The 22,610-nt window shown below is 44.9% G+C and overlaps 1 protein-coding gene across 3 annotated transcripts in view; it reads left to right on the forward strand.

The window, feature by feature from the left end:
- Nucleotides 1-22,610, forward strand: part of elfn2a (extracellular leucine-rich repeat and fibronectin type III domain containing 2a) — a 322,992-nt gene that overhangs the window by 157,955 nt on the left and 142,427 nt on the right. For all 3 annotated transcript variants that reach the window (XM_052043298.1, XM_052043299.1, XM_052043300.1), the window contains exon 3: nt 13,742-13,878. The gene's annotated coding sequence lies outside the window, so the exon portion shown is untranslated. The remainder of the gene's footprint in view (nt 1-13,741; nt 13,879-22,610) is intronic.

A 22,610-nucleotide genomic window follows, 5' to 3' on the forward strand; every position in this document is an offset into this window, starting at 1 on the left:
GGTTCAGCCACTGACTATCATGTAAGAGGGACATGGACGACAATGTCAGGTCTGCAGGATAATGGACGGGGAGAAGGGATGGTGCTGGGATTTAGAGGATGAGCAACACATGGCATAATTCAGGAACTTCTGCAGAAGTTCAGTAGAAAGATTAAGAGGATCTGAAGATGAGAATTTCAAAAAATATATTTGGGAGTGGGAGCTAGAGTTATTACAGGTGGAGCTTGGTACAAGGAAGGGCACTGTGATGACAATGGCTATACACTTTACAACAGGGTGGTTACCTGATATTGATCAAGAGAGAGACACTTGGCTGACTTTTCACCTATCCAGCTTTGGAGTCCCAAAGCACACAACCATAATCACATTCGAAGTTGGTTTAACAAAACAAAGATTAGCATTTGGAACTGATATACTTACCTGGCATTTGTTTCAAAGTCGAGCTTATTGCCATATGCACGTGTGCACAGGGGCAATGAAAAACGTTCTTGCAGCAGCATCACAGGCACATTGCATCATGTAAGCAGCAATTACAAGATAATCATAAATTATACACAATTTTGATAATAAAGAACACAAAACAAACAAAAAAAGTGCATTTTAGTACAAAGTGGTCATAGTATCAGCCCAGGAGTTCATAGTATTTTTGTTCAGTTTGGATTATGTATCTATTTGGGAGCTGGTCAGAGGAGTTGAGTGTTAAGATGAAGTTGTGATATATGCATATTGATCTCATCAAATGGAATGCTGAATGGCTTCCCCTTTGTACGTCAGGAAGAAAGTGTTGTTGGTTTTATTGGGTCTACTCCTGGGCCACTGTATACAGTTGTGGTTTCCGTTTCCAAGGAAGGATGTACTTGCCTTGGAGATGGTGCGGCCAAGCTTCACTGGATTAGCTCTGCAGATATGGGGCTTGTCCTACAAGGAGAGAGTGAGCAGTTGGGCCTTTCCTCATTGGAGTCTAGAAGAATGGGAGGTGGCCACATTGAAACACATAGGATTCTGAGAGGGGTTGATGGGGTGGATGAGAAGAGGCTGTTTCCTTCAGGCTGGAGAACACAGAACAAGGAGCAATGGCTCCAGCACAAGGGTCGACCATCTGAGACAGAGATAAGAAATTTCCTTACTCTGAAGCTTGTGATTGTCAGTTCTGCAGGACAGTTAATGCTCAGTTGTTGACTTTATCTGGAGTGAAGATTTTTATTTTGAATAGACTAAAATAAATAAGAGATTCAGTGACGGTGCTGGAAAACAGCACTGAGGTAGGAGATCCGCCACGATTAGTGAATGGTGGGACAGACTCAAAAGGTTGAATAGCTGCCTCCTACTCCTTGTGTCCTTCTGCTTTTGCATGGGCATCAGGTGAGAAGGTAGAGGACCAGCCATGACCTTAATGCATGGCAGAGCGATAAATGGAACAACACTTCGTTTTCCACCTTTGGGAGTCTCCAACCTGACGGTCTCAACATTGATTTCTCTAACTTCCAGTAACCCCACCTTCTTTTCCTTACCCCCCCCCACCCCCCACTTCTTTGTCTTCCCTTATTCCTGTGGCTCCCTTCCCCCACCTTGATGACCTGCCCGTCTCCTCCCCTCCTCCATCCTTTACTCCATGGTCCACTGCCCCCTCTCACCAGATTCCTCCTCCCTCAGCCCTTTGCTGCTTCCACCTATCACCCCTCAGCTTCCCCCACACCCCTCCCTTCCCCACCTACCTACTTCCCCCCTCACCTGAACTTGCCTGTCACCTGCCTGCATGTGCTCCTTCCCGTCCGCCCACTACCTTTTTCTGGCTTCTGCCCTCTTCCAGTCCTGATGAAGGGTCTCGGCCCAAAATGTCGACTGTTTATTTCCCTCCATGGATGCTGCCCGACCCGCTGAGTTCCTCCAACGTCTTGCGTATTTCCCTCTGCTCCTTCTTTCTTATGTTCTTACAACACTTAGTTTGTGTTATTCTCAATAACACAGAAAAGATTGAATGTTGCCAGGACTTGAGAGCCTGAGATGTAGGGAGAGGTTGGGCAGGCTGGGGCTTCATTCACTGGAGCGTAGGAGAATGGGGTGTGATGTGTATAAAATCATGAGGGACACAGGGTGAATGCACTCAGTCTTTTTCCCAGGGAAAGGGAATCAAAAACTAGAGGGTGAGGGGAGAAATTTAACAGAAACTGAGGGTTAACTTTTTCACCCAGAGGGTGGTCCAGATATAAAATGAGCTGCCAGAGGAAGTGGTTGAGGCAGGTACATTAACATTTAAAAGGCACTTGGACAGGTACGTAGATAGGAAAGGTTTAGACGGATATGAGCCAAATGCAGGCAAATGGGACTAGCTTAAGTGGGTATCTTGGCATGGACCAGTTGGGCTGAAGGGCCTGTTTCTATGACTCTAAATACACTTTATAGTGCTCTAGATGTCCAGTTATTCATGTCTGCTGTTGTTTACTGAATATGTGCTAATTATCTTCCCAATATTTACTGTATACTGTAAATGTGAAAATTGAAATAACTTCAATTTATGTCCTGTAACACCCTGCCATAGGTTAAACTCACAGGGCTCGGAGGATAAGCCAGTTGTAAAACATTCTGCACTAGTTCTTTTTGGGTTAAGCAGAGGCCCTGTGGATGTGATCTCTCTGTCTCACTTCCTATCTAGTCTCAGCTTCAAGATCCCCCAGTCCAAATAATGATGCTGTACAAACCCTGGCGTCACAAACAATGGACGTTCTATTGGGTTGCGATGTATCGGAGAGTGTCACTGCGAAGGGACAATGTACTCAAACAGTTCATGAGTATAAAGCTGAAGATTCGCTTGTCACATTGTACATCAGAGCTCAGTGGAACGATGCACAAAAGGGACTGAAGAGCCTAATTCAACACGATTGTGAGACAGAGGCACTGTGTGTTACGCTTCATACAAAAAGATTCATTATACCGTATCTTAATCTTGCCCTGTTTTCAGGAAATAGGTTTCTTTGACATGCTAATGACTTGCCATTCAGCGTACCGATAGAACTGTAAAACCAGACAATTCAAACCCAACCAATGCTCCAGGGGAGAAAAACTAGGGATGAGCAAGAGAGCCACAATTAATAGATTCTGATTCATCCTCTGGCCTGCCAATAAATATATTCAGCATGGAACCTAGTGTTAGATAATTCTGCTGCTGCTTGGTTGAAAGAATTTACAAAAGTATAATATCTCCTTTATTTTTGGGATCTCACTGTACAATTTTACATTTCAAAATAGCAGCTTTGTGCTTTGAGCTTTCAGTGGAGTCTTTGTTGTGTGGGTTTGCAGGGGTTACTGATTGGACTGATGGTCCCAGGAGTGGCTGGTTGGGAAATCACAAGCCTGGACCAAAGTTCTACAACACCTAATTCAAATAAATTATGTTTGGAACATAAAACTGTGTCGTTACTAATGCAGCCTTTTCCCACCTCTTTTACTCCAACTGAACTGTTTTGCAGCTAAAACTATGGTTTGGTTGCCTCCTGACATCATCCCAACGAACCGGTGACTCAGCTCCTCGGTTTTGTTCCCCATAATCTTGAGGTCATCCAGAACTTCCGATGAGGTTTCGAGGTTTAAATTCTACCATGTCTTGATCAACCTTCACAGATGGCTCACTGATCAATGTAGGTTCACAGTGAAGTTATGTCCTGAATATCAAGTTCAAATCCTTGCATTGCCACACAATTACTATCTTTGTAACCTCCCCCAGCCCTACAACCCACAAGATATTTATGGAGACAGAAGAGACTGCAGATGCTGGAATCTGGAGTAACAAACAAGGTGCTGGAGGAACTCAGTGGGTCAGGCAGCATGTTGGGTTGAAACCCTTCATCTGGAATCCTCCAATTCTGCACATCATTGAATTCACCGTTGGTGGCAGTGCTTCAGCTTACAGACCCCTAATTCTGTCCCCCTTCCCCTCCTCCATCTGCCTGCCCATCACCCACGTACTGTTCCCATCCCCACTTCCCTTATTTGGTTCCATGCTCCACCTTTCTCTCCTATCAGATCCCACCATCTGCAGCCCTTTGTTGTGTCCACCCCTCACCTCCCGGCCTCTGTCACTATTTCTACTCTCCCCTCCCCCATCTGCCTATCCCCCCTCCTCAGCTGGATCCAGCTCTTGCTCCACCCCTCCCCCTCACCTCATTATACTGGCTATCTCCCCTCTTATCTTTCAGTTCAGATATAGGGTCTCGACCCAAAACTTTGATTTTCTATTTCCCTCCACAGATGCTGCCTGAGCCGCTGAGTTCCTCCTGAAGTTTATTTGCTCCAGATTCCAGCATCTGTAGTTTCATGTGTCTCCCTAACTCTGAGTTCCTCTGCCTCAGTGACCTTTAAGCCACTCTTTAAACTTTTCTCTTTCACCAAGCTTTTGCCTTCCTGTTCTAATACCTTTGCACTGTTTGCATGCACCTTGTGAAGTTTTACTCCAATGAAAACTAAGGAATCACTGTTTCTTGAGAATGGTAGTTGAGCTGCCTCTTCCATTAGAGACCTTGAACATCACTGCTGGCTTACAAGGGGGACATATACAGACATTCTCTCTTCTCCCTCTTTCCATCGGGCAGAAGATCCAAAAGCTCGAAAGCATTCACCACCGGGCTCAAGGACAGCTTCAATCCCACTGTTATGAGGGCTCTTGAATGGACCTTTTGTACGATAAAGATGAAATCTTGATGTCTCAATCTACCTCATTATGACCTTGCACCTTATTGTCTGCCTGCACTGTACTTTCTCTGTAACTGTAACACTATATTCTATATTCAGTCACTGCTTTTCCCTTGCACTACCTCGATGTACTTGTGTTTTGAAATGATTTGTACGGATGGCTTGCAAAACAGTTTTTCACTGTGTCTTGGTAGACATGATGATAAACCAACTACTCATTAGCATTTACCAATTATAAGGAAGCTGGGATGTCTTGTTTGACATTGTGTCCTATGTCATCTGCCCTTTTCCTGAGAGAATTTTTTTCTCCACACCAACTCTGCTGTGGTCTGTTTGTGCCTTCCCGCTGTACTTTAGGTTACACTCAGCTGTTGCCCTGATAATTTTTACGCACTGCCATCTTCCACCTGGATTTCACTGCCATTGTTTGCATTCACCTCCCTACTGGTACACTAGAATCCATTTAATTATCAGGATTGCTTCTGCTGCGAAGCTGGATCATTATATGGCCATTTTTCTATCTCTCTTTGGCTCTCAATGCAAATGGCAGAGAGTTAGAGGCTTTTATGGCAATATTGTGTGACTGAGGGGTCATGTTAAGGCATATGAATCACTTCACCTATGAGCAATTAAACCAGCTCAGTGCAAGTGTATCCAAGGAAAATTTGCAGCTCTTGGATATAGGCACAAGAGATTCTATCAGCATGTATAATGCAAAAACTTCCACAGTGGGGAGCAGCTCTGTCTAATTGGCAACTGAGTCAGTAGGTTGTGTGTTCGTGTCCTGCTCCTGAGCACGAAGATCTAAGCTGCTGTTACGTGCTGAGGCGGTGCTGAATCATTGGCATTGTTTCACCATTGGAGGTGCCAGCTATCAGATGTGGGACCAAACCATATCTGTTCTCTCTGGTGGACACTGAGACAGAGCAGGGGAGTTATCCCCTGAGTTCTGGCCAATATTTACCCCTCCAATTACTAGGAAAGAGAATATTTGTCCTGGTCCAGCCACGTGGATCCTAAGGCCAAGAAAGCACACTTCCTCTAAAGCTCTACTTCCTCAGAAGGCTGAGGAAATTTGGCATGTCCCCGATGCTCCTCACCAATTTTTATAGATGCACCATAGAAAGCATCCTACCTGGATGCATCACGGCTTGGTACGACAACTGCTCTGCCCAAGTCCACATGAAATCGCAGAGAATTGTGAACGCAGCCCAGTCCATCAGCCAAGCCAACCTCCCCTCTATCGACTCCGTCTACACTTCCCGCTGCCTTGGAAAAGCAGCCGACATAATCAAGGACCCCTCCCACCCTGGTCATTCTCTCTTTTCCCCTCTCCTAATGGGCAAAAGATACTAAAGCCTGAGAACGCAAACCACTAGACTCGAGGACAGCTTCTGTTCCACTGTCATCAGACCCTCACGCACTAAAAGATGAACTCTTGTTCTCCCAATCTACCTCAACATGGCCCTTGCACTTTGTCTACCTGCACTGCATTTTCTCTGTAACTGCAACACTATATTCTGTACTCTTTTACTACCTTGATGATATTATTATGTATGGCATGATCTGTCTGGATGACACGCAAAACAAAAGCTTTTCATTGTATCTCATTATATGTGACAGTCATAAACCAATACCTATATGATCGTTTTCCCATTTCTATATATGGGAGCTTGCTGTGCACAATTTGGCTGCCTTACAAAGTGTGCATTGACTGTAAAAGTGGTTTGGAGCATCCTGGAAGATGCTACATAAATGCAAATCTTTCTTTTAGAGAAAATCCTGGGTCCGTTTCAATAAAAACAATCACATGCTGTTCTACACAACACATCAAAGGACAGTTTAACAGCAGAAACAACTGAGGGGAAAGCTTTACACTGAGTTGGAACTACCTCCCTGTAACTAACAGTACTGATGGCAAAGGCAGTCAAAGAAAGAACCGTGTGCTCCACATCCTGTCTTTTGATGTAACCAACAAAACTAAGCAAGATTGCAACAGAAATAAGGAGAGATCAGTCATTGCCACAGATGAAAAGCTGTACCTTACAAAGATTTCTGGACACACAATCAGCAATTAATCTCAAACTATTACGAAGCTGGGATTTCTGAGATGAATTGTCTCTTTGAAGGTGGTCTTATCTTCAGTTGTCACAAGGTCCTTGAGCCAGCCAATCTGATAAGGGAGGGGGGAGAAAATTCATCACTGTCACCCAGGAATTGAAATATCCATAATGATACCAAGATGCCTCTGGTTTTGTCAGCGGTGTGGCAGTCAGCTGATAGGAAACACGGGACGTGCACAGAAGTAGAGCATTCAAAGAGCCAATAGTAGCACTACCTACAAACTCTGCCAAAAAGGGGGAGAGATCTGTTCAATACCCCATCCTGGTCAATATTTGTGCCTCAGCTAATCAAGAAGAGGTGTGCTGGTCTCCAAGGACTAATCGATTAAGGAGAAACTACACAAACTGATGATATACCCCCTAGAGTTTCAGAAGTTAAAGGGTAATTTGGCGCTAGGGAGTACAGATAAATCATTTTTCCCAGTGGGGGAATCTCGGAAGTGAAGGTGGAGTCTAAAGGTTAGAACCGGGACTTTCAGACGTGAAGTTGGGAAACGTTTTATTCCCCCTCCTCCCTCCATTTTGTGCCATCTGTTTTTTTTCCATTTTCCCTTTCTCCCCTCTCTGTCTGTCTCCATCTGCTACTGTCTCCCAATTCCATCCCCCGCTCCCCTCCCCTGCCTGTCATCCTAGTCAGTCCATCAAACACCTCAGACTCCTTCCTCACCACTTCCCCTCTCCTCCTTATATGGGCCACCTCACTTCTCCACTCTCAGTCCTGATGCAGGGTTTCAACCCAAAACGTCGACAATTCCTTTCCTCCCACAGACGCTGCTCGACCCGCTGAATTCCTCCAGCAATTTGTTTGTTGTTCCAGATTTCAGCATCTGCAATCTCTTGTGTCTCCTTAAGAAACTTTTTCTCTGCAAAAGACTGTTGATAGGGAATCGATAGTCAATACTAACGCTAAATTTCATCTTTTTTTTAAATCGACAGTATTGAGAAGTGGAGTTAGGTCATGAAATAAGCTGAGGGGCTGAATATACTTGTCCCAGTCCTCCTCTAATCATTATTATATTACTCTTTAGAAGGAACCTATTGTACCCAAGCTGGCAGCTGTATACCTTATGACAGCAGTGACAATCAGTTAATTGTCGGTAAATTGTATTGGACATTCTGACATTTAAAATAAAAGTATTTCTTTCTTTCAAATTACATGAGAAATTGGCCAGTGCAAAATGTACAAATGTTGATTGAACGTTGCATGCTGTAGTTTACCAAAAATGAACCATGTTTGCAAATACAAAGTTCCGAAGATTTAATAGAGCACATGATTTAAACATGTACCCTCATCACTTAAGTAATTCACAAGAGAGCTGCTCAAATAGCAAGTGAAGCAAGGCAGCAAGATGGATGGCTAGTGTTGGTTGAATATGGAAACATGTCTGAAGATGGATAGAATCAGTAACACAATGGTTGATGGGCTACGGAGCGAGAGCAATCTGTCCCATCTTATGATAGCTCATTCATAACAGGACACATCAATGGAGTTTTATAACAGCTCAGGTGGAACAAAAGATATTCTATCCTTTCAATATTATGTAAAAATACAATAATGAGGCTGACATGCAAATTGAATTTTGAGTTTTAAAAAGAGCTAACTTTATGGATGCAGTCTCCTGAAAGCAGTCTTTCCCTTCGGGATCTGGTGTGAGGGTGGCTTTTTGTGAACATACATTCATAGAGTGGGTAGAAGATTTAATAGGAACTTGAGAGGCAACTTTTTCCTTTACACAAAGGGTGGTATGTATGTGGAACGAGCTGCCAGAGGAAGTGGTTTGGGCAGGTACAATAACAACTTTTAAAAGACAGTTGGACAGGTACATGGATAGGAAAGGTTTAGAAGGATATAGGCCAAATGCTGGCAAATGGGACCAGCTTGGATGGGGCATCTTGGTCAGCATGGACCAGTTGGGCCAAAGGGCCTGTTTCCGTGCTGTATGACAATAGGAAAGGGTAAAGGAAGGTTGGGTCAGCTGAGGTCGGGTTGGCTGCACCTTCTCCTTGGAGTCTGGAGGTTTAGTGGTCATTCAGTATTGGTGCAGACACTTCACAACAGTGTTGTACTGGTTCTGCACTGTTAAATGTATTGTCATTGGGATGAAATATTAAGCTATTGTCAACCTCTACTGAGAAAATAAACCTTAGACATGTACAGAAAGTTAAACCTCATTACTCTTCTCCTTGGCTAAGTCTGCCTCTTCTCCTGTCTTGTGGTCAGCTTCCTGTTAATCCACGTGTTAGTATCCTTCCCAAGCTTCTTATCAAATGATTTATAAAAACTTTTAAAAATCACTTCTATTCATTTTTAAATAAGTATTGCCCTTCAATTTTTCCAAACAAGTGGTCATGTACATCCTGCCCTTTATAACTCACTCCTGGAGATGATTCCTGCATACAGGAACTCGCCAAGTACTTGCCTTTATCCCGGACTCCAGATAGGTAACCCCTGCCTCCCACTCCTTCTGACGCACCTCCAGTCCTCCCATTTTTGCTCCCTTTCCCATCCCCCTGGTTCCATCCACCTACCACACACACACTTCACCCATCGTATCCCCTCAGCCTTCTGGTTCCACCAGCCCCTCACCTCTCCCCTAATGGTCCCTATCCTCACCTTCTCTACTTATCAGATTCCAGCACCTTAGCCTTTGTGTCCCCACCTGTCACCCTCCAGCCTCTGTCTCCACCTTCACCCTCCCTACCTGGCTCCATCTGCCTTTTCTTTTTCCTTGTCTGCTTCCACCTGCCTCCCATCTCCACCCTCCTCCTTGGCTCCTTCTGCCCATCATCCTTCACCCCCACTCGGTCCACCAATCACCTACCAGCCCCTGTCTCACCCCCCCCCCCCCTCCTCTTTACACTGGCTATCTCCCCCTCTCCTCTCTCAGTCCTGATGCAGGGTCTTGGCCTGAAACGTTGGCAATTCCTTTCCTCCCACAGATGCTGTTAGACCTGCTGAGTTCCTCCAGCAGTTTCTTTATAGCTCCAGAAACTTTCTGTTGGGTTTGACTTTTTGGACAGTCATAGTCTTTTCCCTAGGGTTGGGGAGTCCAAAACTAGAGGGACAGATACAAGATAAGAGGGGAGAGATTTAAAAAGGATCTGAGAGGTAACTTCTTTACACAGAGGGTAGCGAGTACCTGGAATGAGCTGCCAGAGAAAGAGGTCGATGCAGGTACCATTGCAACATCCAAGAGGCATTTGGATAGGTACATGGAGGGGAGGGGCTTGGAGGGTTTTGGGCCAAATGTGGGCACCTGGGACCAACAGGGAGCATGCTGTGGTTGGCATAGCCCAGTTGGGTTGAAGGGCCTGTTTCTGTGCTATATTACTTTACCTTTGAGTAGATCGGTTGTTTCACACCTCAAGAGGCTGTGGATGGAGGGCTGAGCTGCCCAGCATCATGGTTATGTGTTGGTAATGAAAGACCTGACTCCACAACTGTGGGTGGAAGTCAGCCAACCCTGCATGAAGGTTTATGACACATTCAGAACTTGGAATCCTTAGCTGGTCAGTTACTCTCCCTTTTACTCTGTCTACTTTCCCTCGTGTCGATCTCCCAAATGCAATGGAAAAATCACCAGCAACCTACCCAGGATGTGCCAGTGCACTGACCCCAGAAATATTTGCAAAGATCAGTAATGACTAGAATGGTGTAAAATCTGTCATTTGGATGGAAAATCCCAATTAAGTGTGCCTAATTTCACACTTGATAAATATCTCCTTCCATCAATTGCACCCAATTTCACACGTAAACAACATAGGAGGCCATTCAGTCCATTGTCTATTCTAGCTCGGAGATCAATCCCATCAAAGCCATTCCCCAACTTATTTCCTTGCAACCTACTCCCTCACACGTATACCCATTAACGCCCCTTTGATTCTTCCACCAGGGAGACTTCCAGTGGCTAATTCATCTATCAGTCAGCACGTCTTCAGGATGTTGGAGGACACCAGAGCACCCGAGGGAAACCCATGAGTTCACAGGGAGAACATGCAAACTCCACATTGATAGCAGCTGAGGTCAGGATCTGTTTGGAGCTGTGAGACAGCTGACCTCCGTGTCATCCAATGTGCTGCCGTGATATGAGACTGTTAGCCTCTAGTATCCTGCCCTTGTTTCTTTGAGATGAACAAGTCCTCGGCCACTTTCCAAATCTTCAGCTGGAACGTTACAGTCACAGTCTCCAGCATTTCTTTCCTAAGATCCTCAGGTTTAAGGCATCCATTCCCTGTGGTTTCTTGACCATATTTGGTCAATTTCTCACCTCATTATCCTTTGAATAAAAATCTCCACCAACATTTCCACAGTCACCTCTGGTATTCTGTAGCATCAGTAAAGCATATTCAGTAAAGCGTCTTGCTGTTCTTTGCATTCATAAGGTATGTCTTGTGTGTCGTTTGTTCTTGTGTGTCTCTAGTTGTCACCCTAAGATTACAGCCTTTGAGCTTTTATTTCTTAGTCCAGGACTAACCACTAAATCCTGTTCTCTCTTACTGCTATCTTTCCAACATAGACTATGTCTCTTGGTTGACTATCTTCCTTCTCTGGTCCTGTTTTCACTTTACTCCTTATCTTGTTGCCTAACATGGGAGGCTCTTTATTCTTTCTGGTCAATAACTTTCTCCAGGACCCCTGTGGCTTTGTTCATGGTGGCCTTCCCTAATGGTCATCCTGTGCTTCATTGATCATCCCTCATGGTCACCTTTGTCCATGGTCTCTTTCCCAAAGTCAACATTCTTAATTGACTGTGGAGGTGGGTCAACCTTGTTACTGATTAACTACCCCCCCCCCCCCACCCCCGGTCAGCCTTGCTACTGATTAACTCTTCACCCAAGGTCAATCTTATTACAATAAAACTCTATTCATTCAGCACACAGGACTGTTAGACTGGCAGATCATTCTGTATATTGGATGTTGCTTCTACTAATACCACACACTTTCAGTTCACTTGTTTTTTTTAGATGTTATGCAGCAGTATAATAAATTTTCTAGTGAACCCAATAAGTTGAAAGGGAGCATGGGAAACTAGGCCCAGTGAGATGAGAAATGATGGAGCAGGTTTGAAGGGCTAAATAACCTACTCTTGCTCCTATTTTCTGTTGCTATGAATCTAAGATTAAGGGGTTAATGCAGGGAAGTGGTGCTGAGGTGAAAGATCAGTCATGATCTTAATGAATGGTATAGCAAGCATGGTGAGAAAATGGCCTACTTCTGCCTCTATTTCTTATGTCCCAATACTTGGTAATTATTTTTCCCAACCTTCCTGTCTACCCTGTGTTGTCACATCTTGTTCCTGAATCCCCACAATAGAAACTTGCATTGGTAGACAATGTTCCAAAGGAGGATTTGTAGGATGGTTATTGATGGAAATTTGACATACAGCTACCACAGAGAGATTGGGACAGATGGCTAAAACTTTCATCGTTCACATTTCTATGTGAATCATGAGGCACATAGTGTTCGCTTACTTACCTTGAGCCATGGTTTGATTAGTGTAAGACTTTAGGATTCTCATTGTTAATTTCATGGCCTCTGCCCTCCCAATCATTGGAAACTCCTCCAACCTATAAGCCTGGCACACCAGTGCCTCTACTTCCACAGAAGGCTAAGGAAATTCAGCATGTCCCCATTGATCCTCACCAATTTTTAGAGATGCACCTTAGAAAGCATCCTATCTGGATTGATCACAGCTTGGTAGGGCAACTGCTCTGCCCGTGACCGAGTTGTGGACACAGCCCAGTACGTCATGGAATCCAGCCTCCCCTCCATGGACTCTGTCTACACTTCCCGCTGCCTCAAGAAAGCAGCCACTGTAACCGATTACACTTCCCACCCTGGTCATTCTCTCTTCTTCCCCCTCTTCTAGAGGGCAGAAGATACAAAAGTTTGAGAACACGTACCACCAGGCTCAAGTACAGCTTCTATCTTGCTGTTATAAGACTCTTGAATGGGTCACTTGTATGATAAAGATGAACTCTTGATCACTCGGTCTACCTCATCATGACCCTTACACCTTATGGTCTACCTGCACTGCACTCTCTCTGTAACTGTAACACTATATTCTGCATTTTGCTACTGCTTTTCCCTTTGTACTGCTTCAATATACATATATCTGTCTGGATGCCATGCAATACTAAGCTTTTCACTGTATCTCACTACATGGGACAATGATAAACCAATTCCCCAATTCTAATTCCCCTGTAGGTGGAGATCCTGGGACAGGACAGCCATGATATTATTGAATGGCCAGGTAGGCTGAAGGGGCCAGGTTGCCTACTCTTGCTCCCATTTTCTTGTGTTCTAGAGGAGGAGAACGAGGTGGAAAGGTTAGGGAGGGAATCCCAGAATATAGGGCATATGAGCTGAAGGCTGGAACAACTAAATTAGGGACTGACCAGGAGGCCAGACTTAGAGAGTGTAGTTAGAAGTGGAAGAGTTTGCGGAAGTTGATAAGGCATGGTAGGGATTGGAAATTAACAATGAGAATGTCAAAAATTAAACACTTATCAAACCGGTAGGTCAGCAAACACCACATGTCTATTGATTCTCAGTCTTTGTGACTTGAGCCTTGAGTTAATGGAGACCCTTTTATCCCCCACAAAATGTGTTTTCCCAGGAATCCTTAAAGGACAACCCATTCTGAAAATTGCACATAACTGTAGACATACTGTCAGAGTAACCGTTGTAAGTTTTATCTAAGTTATTCTCTACAAAAATCTGAAGATAAAAATTGGTGATTAGTGCTATCAAGGTCTTAGATAGTGAGTCTCTCTATTTGTCCAACACTCAGAGAGATCTCATTGATATATATTTCTAGATTTTGGCTTCTCCAGCTAAGTTATTTTGAGCATCTTCCAAATGTATATGCCTTCATAATAAATGAACCCAAAAATGAAGTAATTTTGATTTTTAAATCTATTTGTTCTAGACTGGCTTTCATTACTGTGAAATCGGCTGGAATGTGTCCAACTGAATGAATGAAGACAGAGAACTGACAGCAAAAAAGTGATACATTTCTGTGGTGCACTGTGGTATAATTAAGGCATCAAATCTCATTTTCCAAAGGTAATTTTTATTTTTCTTGCTGACACCAAAGGAAATTCATCTGAGTAATATGTATGAAGGGTTGGCTTAAACTGTATGCCAAGAAGATTGGCTACAGAATATCCAGGGGATTGAGGTGGGTGAGAGGGGTGAGTGGATGAAGGGTGACGGTGGGTGAGGGTGGGGGTTGTCAGTGAGGGTGAGAGGTGTCAGTGGGTGAGGGTGGGGGCGTCAGTGGGTGAAGAGTGACATTTGGTGAGGGTGGGGGTGTCAGTGGGTGAGGGTCAGGGGTGTCAGTGGGTGAGGGTGAGGGGTGTCAGTGGGTGAGGGTGAGGGGTGTCAGTGGGTGGGGGGTGTCAGTGGGTGAGGGTGGGGGGTGTCAGTGGGTGGGGGGTGTCAGTGGGTGAGGGGTGTCAGTGGGTGGGGGGTGTCAGTGGGTGAGGGTGGGGGGTGTCAGTGGGTGGGGGGTGTCAGTGGGTGAGGGTGGGGGGTGTCAGTGGGTGGGAGGTGTCAGTGGGTGGGGGGTGTCAGTGGGTGGGGAATGGCATGACTGGGTGAGGTGTGTGAATGGTTAAGGGGTGTGTACGAGAGACGTGAATGTGTGAGCAAGTCGGTGGGTAAGGTCGGTGCATTGATTAAGGAATAGGGTGATGCGTTGACGGAGGATACGAGGACAGACGCAGTGCAGTATCATGGGGAGGAGAGTGGGCTGCCCATTAGTGAGGGAATGGGGTGCAGTGTTGGTATGGGAATGGGTGTATCACTGAAGTGGGAGTGGGGTGAGGCACGGTGCTGGTGTGGGGCAGTGTCAGTAAGGGGTGGGGATCATCATTGACAGGGGAATGGGTGCAGGATTGGGGAGCGGGGTGTCAGTCATTTGGGGAGTGGTGTACATTGTCTGTGAGGGAAGTGGATTTCCATGACAAGGAGGGGTCAGGTTAATGTTGGCGGGGGAGTGCACACGAGGTCAGTGGGGTACATTGTTGACGGGGGATTGGGGTACGGTGTTGGTGGCATGGAGCGGTGCGCTGCCGGTGGCGATTGAGTATTGGGGAGCACCAATTATGAGGAGCTGGTCCACTGTCGGTTGGGGACGAGGTGCTGTGTCATTGGGAGGAGTGGGTGGAACAGAGTTGTGTGACGATGGGGGATTGGAGTTAATGGTGGAAGGCGAGTGCCAATGGAAGGCAACGTCATTACGATCTTGCTAGCGACATTTCAAGGCCAAGAATCTTGCATTAACTTCGCCAACACAATGGCCAGAGTAGGCGAAGTTAATGCAAGATTCTTGGCCTTGAAATGTCGCTAGCAAGATCATAATGACCTTGGAACATTTTCTTACTGCTTTGTGCTTTCATTTAAAACAAAAGTGCCAAATCCCATTCCAATTTAACGAGTAGAGTTTTGGACAAACTTGTTAACAAATTTATATCTAGTGCTGTGCAATGCTGTCAAAACCGATCGTTGTACATCTTACAAGGCTTATTCCTCTTGTAGGTTTTATTTGCCTCCCTCAGGAAAGTAAATAATTCAGTGTGCTTTGATGTAGCACAGATTGTACACGGTCAGTGGGAAGTATCCAAATCAATGGGCTGGGTGATATTTTGCCTTTCTTGCTAAACTCTGATGAATAATATGCTGCATGTCACAAGCAGATATGAAATTGAAATTCAAATGAGGACCCAGGTTCAGCGGAGTCAGTTTTATGGACATGTTCTCAATTGCCCTGAGTGTAATGTCACACTGCCACAGCTTTCTTGATAAGCAACTTTTTTTTTGCAAAGAAAACATTCAGCATTTACTTTCTCTTTCATATTAAAAAAAATTATTTATCTTCTGGAAGGACCATGAGCTATTGTTAGGATTTCCCGGTATCTGATTTGCTTTACACATTTTCATGTAATTTTTGGATAATTATAATTTTCGCTAATTCAGGAAGAATGCAGCTGCCTGGCTGCCTTATCCTTGATCATTCCTCGGGCATTAATGTAAAGTTTAATTTGGTGAGGCTGCTCCTGCACCATCACCCTGGGATGGATTGCAGGCTGCGCTAATAGTTCCACCTTATCGTGACCGACTGGGGGGTCCCAGAGCTTCAAACTGCTTATTAAAAAGGGGTCTGTTCCCTGAAATGATGATCTTGAATCTTGACACCATCAGGGACAAATCCCTCAGCATTCACTCCCTCCACCACTAGTGTGCAGTGTGTATTGTCTACAAAGTGCACTGCAGTTATTCACCCAGACTACTCCAACAGCACCTCCCAAACCTCTGAAGGGCACAGCAGGTGCATGGGGACACCACCACCAGCAGGTTCCCCTCCTAGGAACTCAGCAGGCCAGGCAGTATCCGTGGAGAAAAGCAGGCGGTCAATGTTTCGAGTCAGGACCTGACCCGAAACGTTGACCGCCTGCTTTTCTCCACGGATGCTGCCTGGCCTGCTGAGTTCCTCCAGCATCATCATGTTTTTCATCTAGATTCCAGCATCTGCAGTCTCTAGGTTCCCCTCCTAGTTGCACACCATCCTGACTTGGAAATATATTGCAGTTCCTGCACTGGTCCTGGGTGAAAATCCTGGAGCTCCCTCCCAAACAGTACCTTCACCAGGAGGACTGCAACGGTTCAAAAAGGCGACTCACCACCACCTTCTCAAGGGCAATTATGGACAGGCAATAAATACCAGCCTTGCCAACAATTATTCTTCCAGTAAAGAAATTTAATGAAACCACTGGGGGTCTAATTTTCTTAATGGTAGTGGGCACAGTTCCAGAGTTAATGGAACAATAAAGGTTATTAACCTTACGTTAAAAATTTTACCACTCCATTTAGGCCTGGTGCAACATTGAAATTAACCCAGCTTAAACACCCAATTCTGTTTCCCTCAATTATTACCCTGAGCTATCGAAGAGCTATTGTGTCATCTTCAACGAATGTCCAAAGGCTGGAGAGTGGGGAGGAGCAGGAGGTACTTCCACAGCTAAGCTCTGTAGAGTTTTACCAGGTATTCATGAAATGCATTACTACCGTCAGTACACGACGCAACAATTTGTGCTGACGTTTCGAAGCTCCATCGACCCAGGTTCAATCCTGACCTCTGGTGTTGTCTGTGTGGAGTCCCAGTGAACCACAGGTTCTCTGGTCTCTAGGGGTAATTTACAGTGGCTGATTAACCCACCAACAAGCACATCTAGTTGGTGGGTTAAGATGAGATTTCTTTATCAGTCATATGTACATCGAAACACACAGTGAAATGCATCTTTTGCGTAGAGTGTTCTGGGGGCAGCCCACAAGTGTTGCCAAGCTTCTGGTGCCAACATAGCATGCCCACAACTTCCTAACCTGTGCGTCTTTGGAATGTGGGGGGAAACCGGAGCACCCGGAGGAAACCCATGCAGACACGGAGAGAACGTACAAACTCCTTACAGGCAGTGGCCGGTATTGAACCCGGGTTGCTGGTGATTACCTCTAGTGCAGGTGAGTGGTAGAAGAATCAGGGGAGAGTTGATGGGCAGGTGAGAGAGAATAGATTACAGGGAAATAAGTGAGGGAAAGAAACCGATGGGAATCAGCATGGACTTAACAGACAAAATGGCCTCCTTCCATGTAGTAAGAAAATACGGAATAAATTTCCTGTGGCTGTGCCAACCATAACCACCACCCAATCAGTGCATAGGAGCCCAATATACCAGCTTACCCAGCCCCTATCCTCCAATAGTAATTATCCTGTCTTATTCCCAACATTCCTCTATTAATGGCAGCAGTAACTTTAAATAGGAAACATATCCAGAATATAATCAAAAATTGATGCCCTCAGAACAGCTCCCTTTGATTTTAATGCACAGGAATAGGCTGAGTTGACACAGCTGAAGCCTATTAGTCTTTCTGCTCTTGCAGCCATGCAGAGTTGACCCTACTGACACTGCTTCAACCCAGTCACTTCTTGTGCTGGTGAGCTCCAGCATCTGACTGGAGATGCTGGAGAGAGGACTATAAGAGCTGGGTTAAAGTTGAGGGTTTTAGGGAGTTGAAGGACGAGGTGGAGGTTGGAGCAAAGGAGGCAACTTCAGAGTCAGGCTCTGTCGAGTTTGTCAGCCCGTCAGGTTAGCACTGCTAGGTTAAGACAAGGAAATATATCTTTGAGTCATAGTCATACAGCACAGAAACAGGCCTTTCAGCCCACCCTGTTCATACTGACCATCAAGTATCCGTCTATCCTGATGCCAGTTACTAGTACTTGGTCCATAGATTCTATGCCCTGGCAATTCAGGTGCTCATCTAGATGCTTCTTAAGTATTATGAATGTCACTGCCTCCACCAACCCCTCAGGCAGTATGTTCTAGATTCCAATGGTACTCTGGGAGAAAAGGTTCTTAGAAACATACAGCACAATACAGGCTGTTCGGCCCACAAAGTTGTGCCAAATGTGTCCCTACCTTAGAAAATTACTAGGCTTACCTATAGCCCTCTATTTTTCTCAGCTCCATGTACCTATCCAAAAGTCTCCTAAAAGACCCTATCATATGGGCCTCCACCACTATTGCTGGCAGCCCATTCCATGCACTCACCACTCTCTGAGTAAAAAACCTACCCCTGACATCTCCTTTATACCCACTCCCCAGCACCTTAAACCTACGTCCTCTTGTGGCAACCATTTCAGCCCTGGGGAAAAGCCTCTGACTATCCACATGATCGATGCCTCTCATCATCTTATACACCTCTATCAGGTCCCCCCCTCATCCTCCGTCACTCCAAGGAGAAAAAGCCGAGTTCACTCAACCTGTTTTCATAAGGCATGCTCCCCAATCCAGGCAACATCCTTGTAAATCTCCTCTGCACCCTTTCTATGGCTTCCACATCCTTCCTGTAGTGAGGTGACCAGAACTGAGCACAGTACTCCAAGTGGGGTCTGACCAGGGTCCTATATAGCTGCAACATTACCTCTTGGCTCCTAAATTCTAAATTCTTCTTCAGATCCCCTCTAAACCTCTTACTCCTCACCCCAAACCTAAACCTCTGTTGTGGGGAAACGTTTCTCACTCTCTTCTGTATCTCCACTCCTCACAATTTTGTTTACTTCTATCAGGATCCATCAGCTTCCTCCACTCCAAGGCAAACCAACTCAAACCCAACTTATTCAGTCCCTTCTCATAAGTGAGGCACCGTGGCAACATCCTGGTGAATCTCCTCTGCACCCTCTCCAGAACAATCTTTGGCCAGCAGCTGTCCACAGCTGGTTTGCGGCCTTAGTGATGGGTGCTCCTGTGGTCTCACAGAACTGTCTGATGCTGGGCAAACCCCTGATCCTTTGCTTTGCTGTCAGCAGATCTGAAGATGACTGGATTAAACAGGAGCAGTTTATTGAGATGCAGAGGGCAGGGCTGTTAATCAGCAGAACCAGGCCCCATGTCATGATGAAATCACACTCAACAATACATGCAATCAAGAGTAGCTCAGTGGATGTCAGTCTGCACATGGCTAACCAGGGCAGCTAAGTGCTCCAAAGTACAGTGCAGTTTAAGTTTCTGACAGCCCTGTTATTTTATGCAGAAGTCAAAGAGCACTGAAGGTGGTTTAAAGATTTATTTAACATCTGGTGGATCTAGAGATTGCTTGAAAGTGAAATAAAAGGTGGAATTTGTTGCTATGGCAGTGAGACCGGAGGGTTAGGCTTAGAGGAGGATGTGGGATTGAGATCATTGGTATTGGTTTATTATTGTCACATGTACTGAGGTACAGTTAAAAGCTTTTGTTTGTGTGCCATCCAGGCAAATCATGTCATACACTGAGGTAGTAAAAATAAAACAGAATGCAGAGTATAGAGTTACAGTTACAGAGAATGTGCACAAATAAAGTACAAGGGCCACGATGGGGTATATCCAAGAATTCTCCTTTGGTGTATTAGAGGCCTTTTCAAGAGTCTGATTCTGTTTTTATTTTAGATTTATAGCATCTGTAATTTTTTTTGATTTTCTTTATCACTTTGTGGGATCTTGCTGTGTCCAACAGTGACATCACTTGGGTACCACTTCCTTGGCTGTAATTTGTACCAATATTTTATTTTGAATGGGTTATCGGTAAATTATTTCTGTTTTTCAGAGATCTAAGTGAAAAACTTTTAAGAGCAGGCATTGATGATCGGTTTCATGGGATCTTAAGTGAGTCACCTGTGGAATGTCATTGGTTGTCTAGAGTTGGGTGATATTGTTTAGTCTTTGCCTTTAATCCTTGGAATCAATGTTGTGGCACAGGCAGTTCACACTGAGATTGGTGAGGCCCAGAAGGAAGTGAACATTGGACATAGAACAGTACAGCACAGGAACAGGCCTTTCAGCCCACAATGCCTGTACTGAACACAATGTCGAAGTTGAGTTTATTGTCATCTGCACATGTAAGCATACACAGGTTCAATGAAAAACTTGCAGCAGCATCACGGCCACAGAGCATCATATAAGCAGCATTCACAAGAAAAAGATTTAAACATAAATTATACACAGTTTTTACAAGAATGAACACAATTAGAACAACAAAAAAGTCAATTTTACTGCTAAAATGGTGTTCCTAAACTGTAGTGATTAGGGTTTTGCCAGTTGGTTCAAGAACCGAATGGTTGAAGGGAAGTAGCTATTCCTGACCTGGTGGTTTGGGACTTCAGGCTTCTGAACCTCCTGCACGATGGTAGCAGCAAGAAGACAGCATGGCCCGGATGGTGGGGATCTTTGATGGTGGATGTTGTCTTCTTGAGGCAGCGCCTCTTGTATATACTACCATTGGTAGTGAGGGATGTGCCCGTGATGTATTGGGCAGAGTCCACTACTTCTGCAGCTTCTTACGTTCCTGAGTATTTGAAGTGCCATATCAGACTGTGATGCCACCAGTCAGGATGAATTAAATGCCAAATTAAACTAAATCTCTTCAAGCTGTACATGATACACATCCGTCCATTCCCTACATATTCACGTGCCCACCCAAAAGCCTCTTAAACGCCACTATCATATCTCGTTGCACCACTACCCTCGCTGAATAATGAGCCAGATTTTATTACCCCAGGACCTCTGTCACCAACTGCTACCCAAAGTTAGACCAGATGTGTTAGTCCACTCTTGCATGGACCTCCATGTAAGAGGGCCGAGCATGGTGGCCTGAAGTGCCCTGGAATCTGGCGACAAGGCCCAAACAGTGGCAGGTCTGGGGAAGACCTATCTTTGAAAGCCACGACAGCTGGCAAATCCCTACCACCAGCTTAGCTAGCTGTCAAATTCTGAAGGTTTCAAATATCTCTGACTTCCAAAATCATTTTAAAAAAAGCTATTAAATGAAATAAATAAACAAGGAATAAAGATTATTCAATTTAGAAAAACATTAAAATTAATTTTAAAACATCCAAAACACTTACAGCCGAAATATTTTTGGAAAAATATCCCCTGTATGGAGACACAAGAGGCTGCAGATGCTGGAATCTGGAGCAACAAACAAGACGCAGGAGGAACTCAGTGGGTTGGGCAGCATCTGTGGAGAGAAGTGGACAGTTGACCTTTTGGGTTGAGACCCTTCATCTGGACCGAAAGCTACTTCTGTTTGCTTTCCTTTCCATAGGCTTCCAATTCACATTGGAATCAATGGGACGACAGATCCAGCATCAGGTCAAATCTGGTAAAGGGTCCATGGGCTGATTCCCCAATGCAAATCGCAGGGAACCTCAGCACAGTGCAACTCTGCTGCTTGTTTTAATCACCTGTGTCAGCATTCTAATTTGTACAAGGAAAGCACACCAGCATCTTTACTTTCTTCGGAGATTAAGGAGGTTCAGCTTGTCACCAAACACTCTAACTAACTTCTATAGATGTACTGTTGAAAGTATCCTGACTGGTCTGGTACAGCAATTCGAATGCACAGGAGAATAAGAAGCTGCAGAGATTAGTGGACTCTGCCCAATACATCACGGGCACATCCCTCCCCACCATTGTTAGTATCTGCAGGAGGTGCTGCCTCAAGAAGGCAACATCCATCATTAAAGATCCCCACCATCTGGGCCATGCCATCTTCTCGCAGCTACCATTGGGCAGGAGGTACAGAAGCCTGAAGTCCCACATCACCAGGTTCAAGAGCAGCTACTTCCCTTCAACCATTCAGTTCCTTGAACCAACCTGCACAACCCTAATCACTAGGGTTTAGCGACACTAAGATCACTTTGCACAAAAATGGACTTTTCTTTTGTTCTAAGTCTGTTCTTTATTGTAAAATTTGTGTTTAATTTATGTTTTTCTTGTGAATGCTGCTTATATGATTCTCTGTGCCTGTGATGCTTGTTGTGAGAAAGGTTCTTTTGGTATCTTAAAGATAAAGGTCTGGACACACAGTCTTTGTAATTTAAAAGTGGTTTATTAACAAAGACAAACGCGGGGACAGAATGAATGGGAACAGATGCACACTCACACACTCTCAAGTAGGAGATCACAAATGTGGAGGAAAATCGCTACAGAGAGTGAGGTGCGCGCGCGCGCACACACACACACACACACACACACACACACACACACACACACACACACACACACACACACACACACACACACACACACAATAACTGGGTACAAATGATCAAGGAATAAACAATACAATGTTTGAACACCCTGATTCTGGACAAACATTGGCTCTTTGGTCTCGGGAGTCCTTAACTAACTGCCCTGGAGTAGTGCACAGCTCACCTCAACATCCTCGGAGACAAACAGACGAAGAAAAACCAAACATCCAGC

The sequence above is a fragment of the Pristis pectinata genome, chromosome 33 (genome assembly GCF_009764475.1).
Source record: "Pristis pectinata isolate sPriPec2 chromosome 33, sPriPec2.1.pri, whole genome shotgun sequence".
Classification (NCBI taxonomy): Eukaryota; Metazoa; Chordata; class Chondrichthyes; order Rhinopristiformes; family Pristidae; genus Pristis; species Pristis pectinata.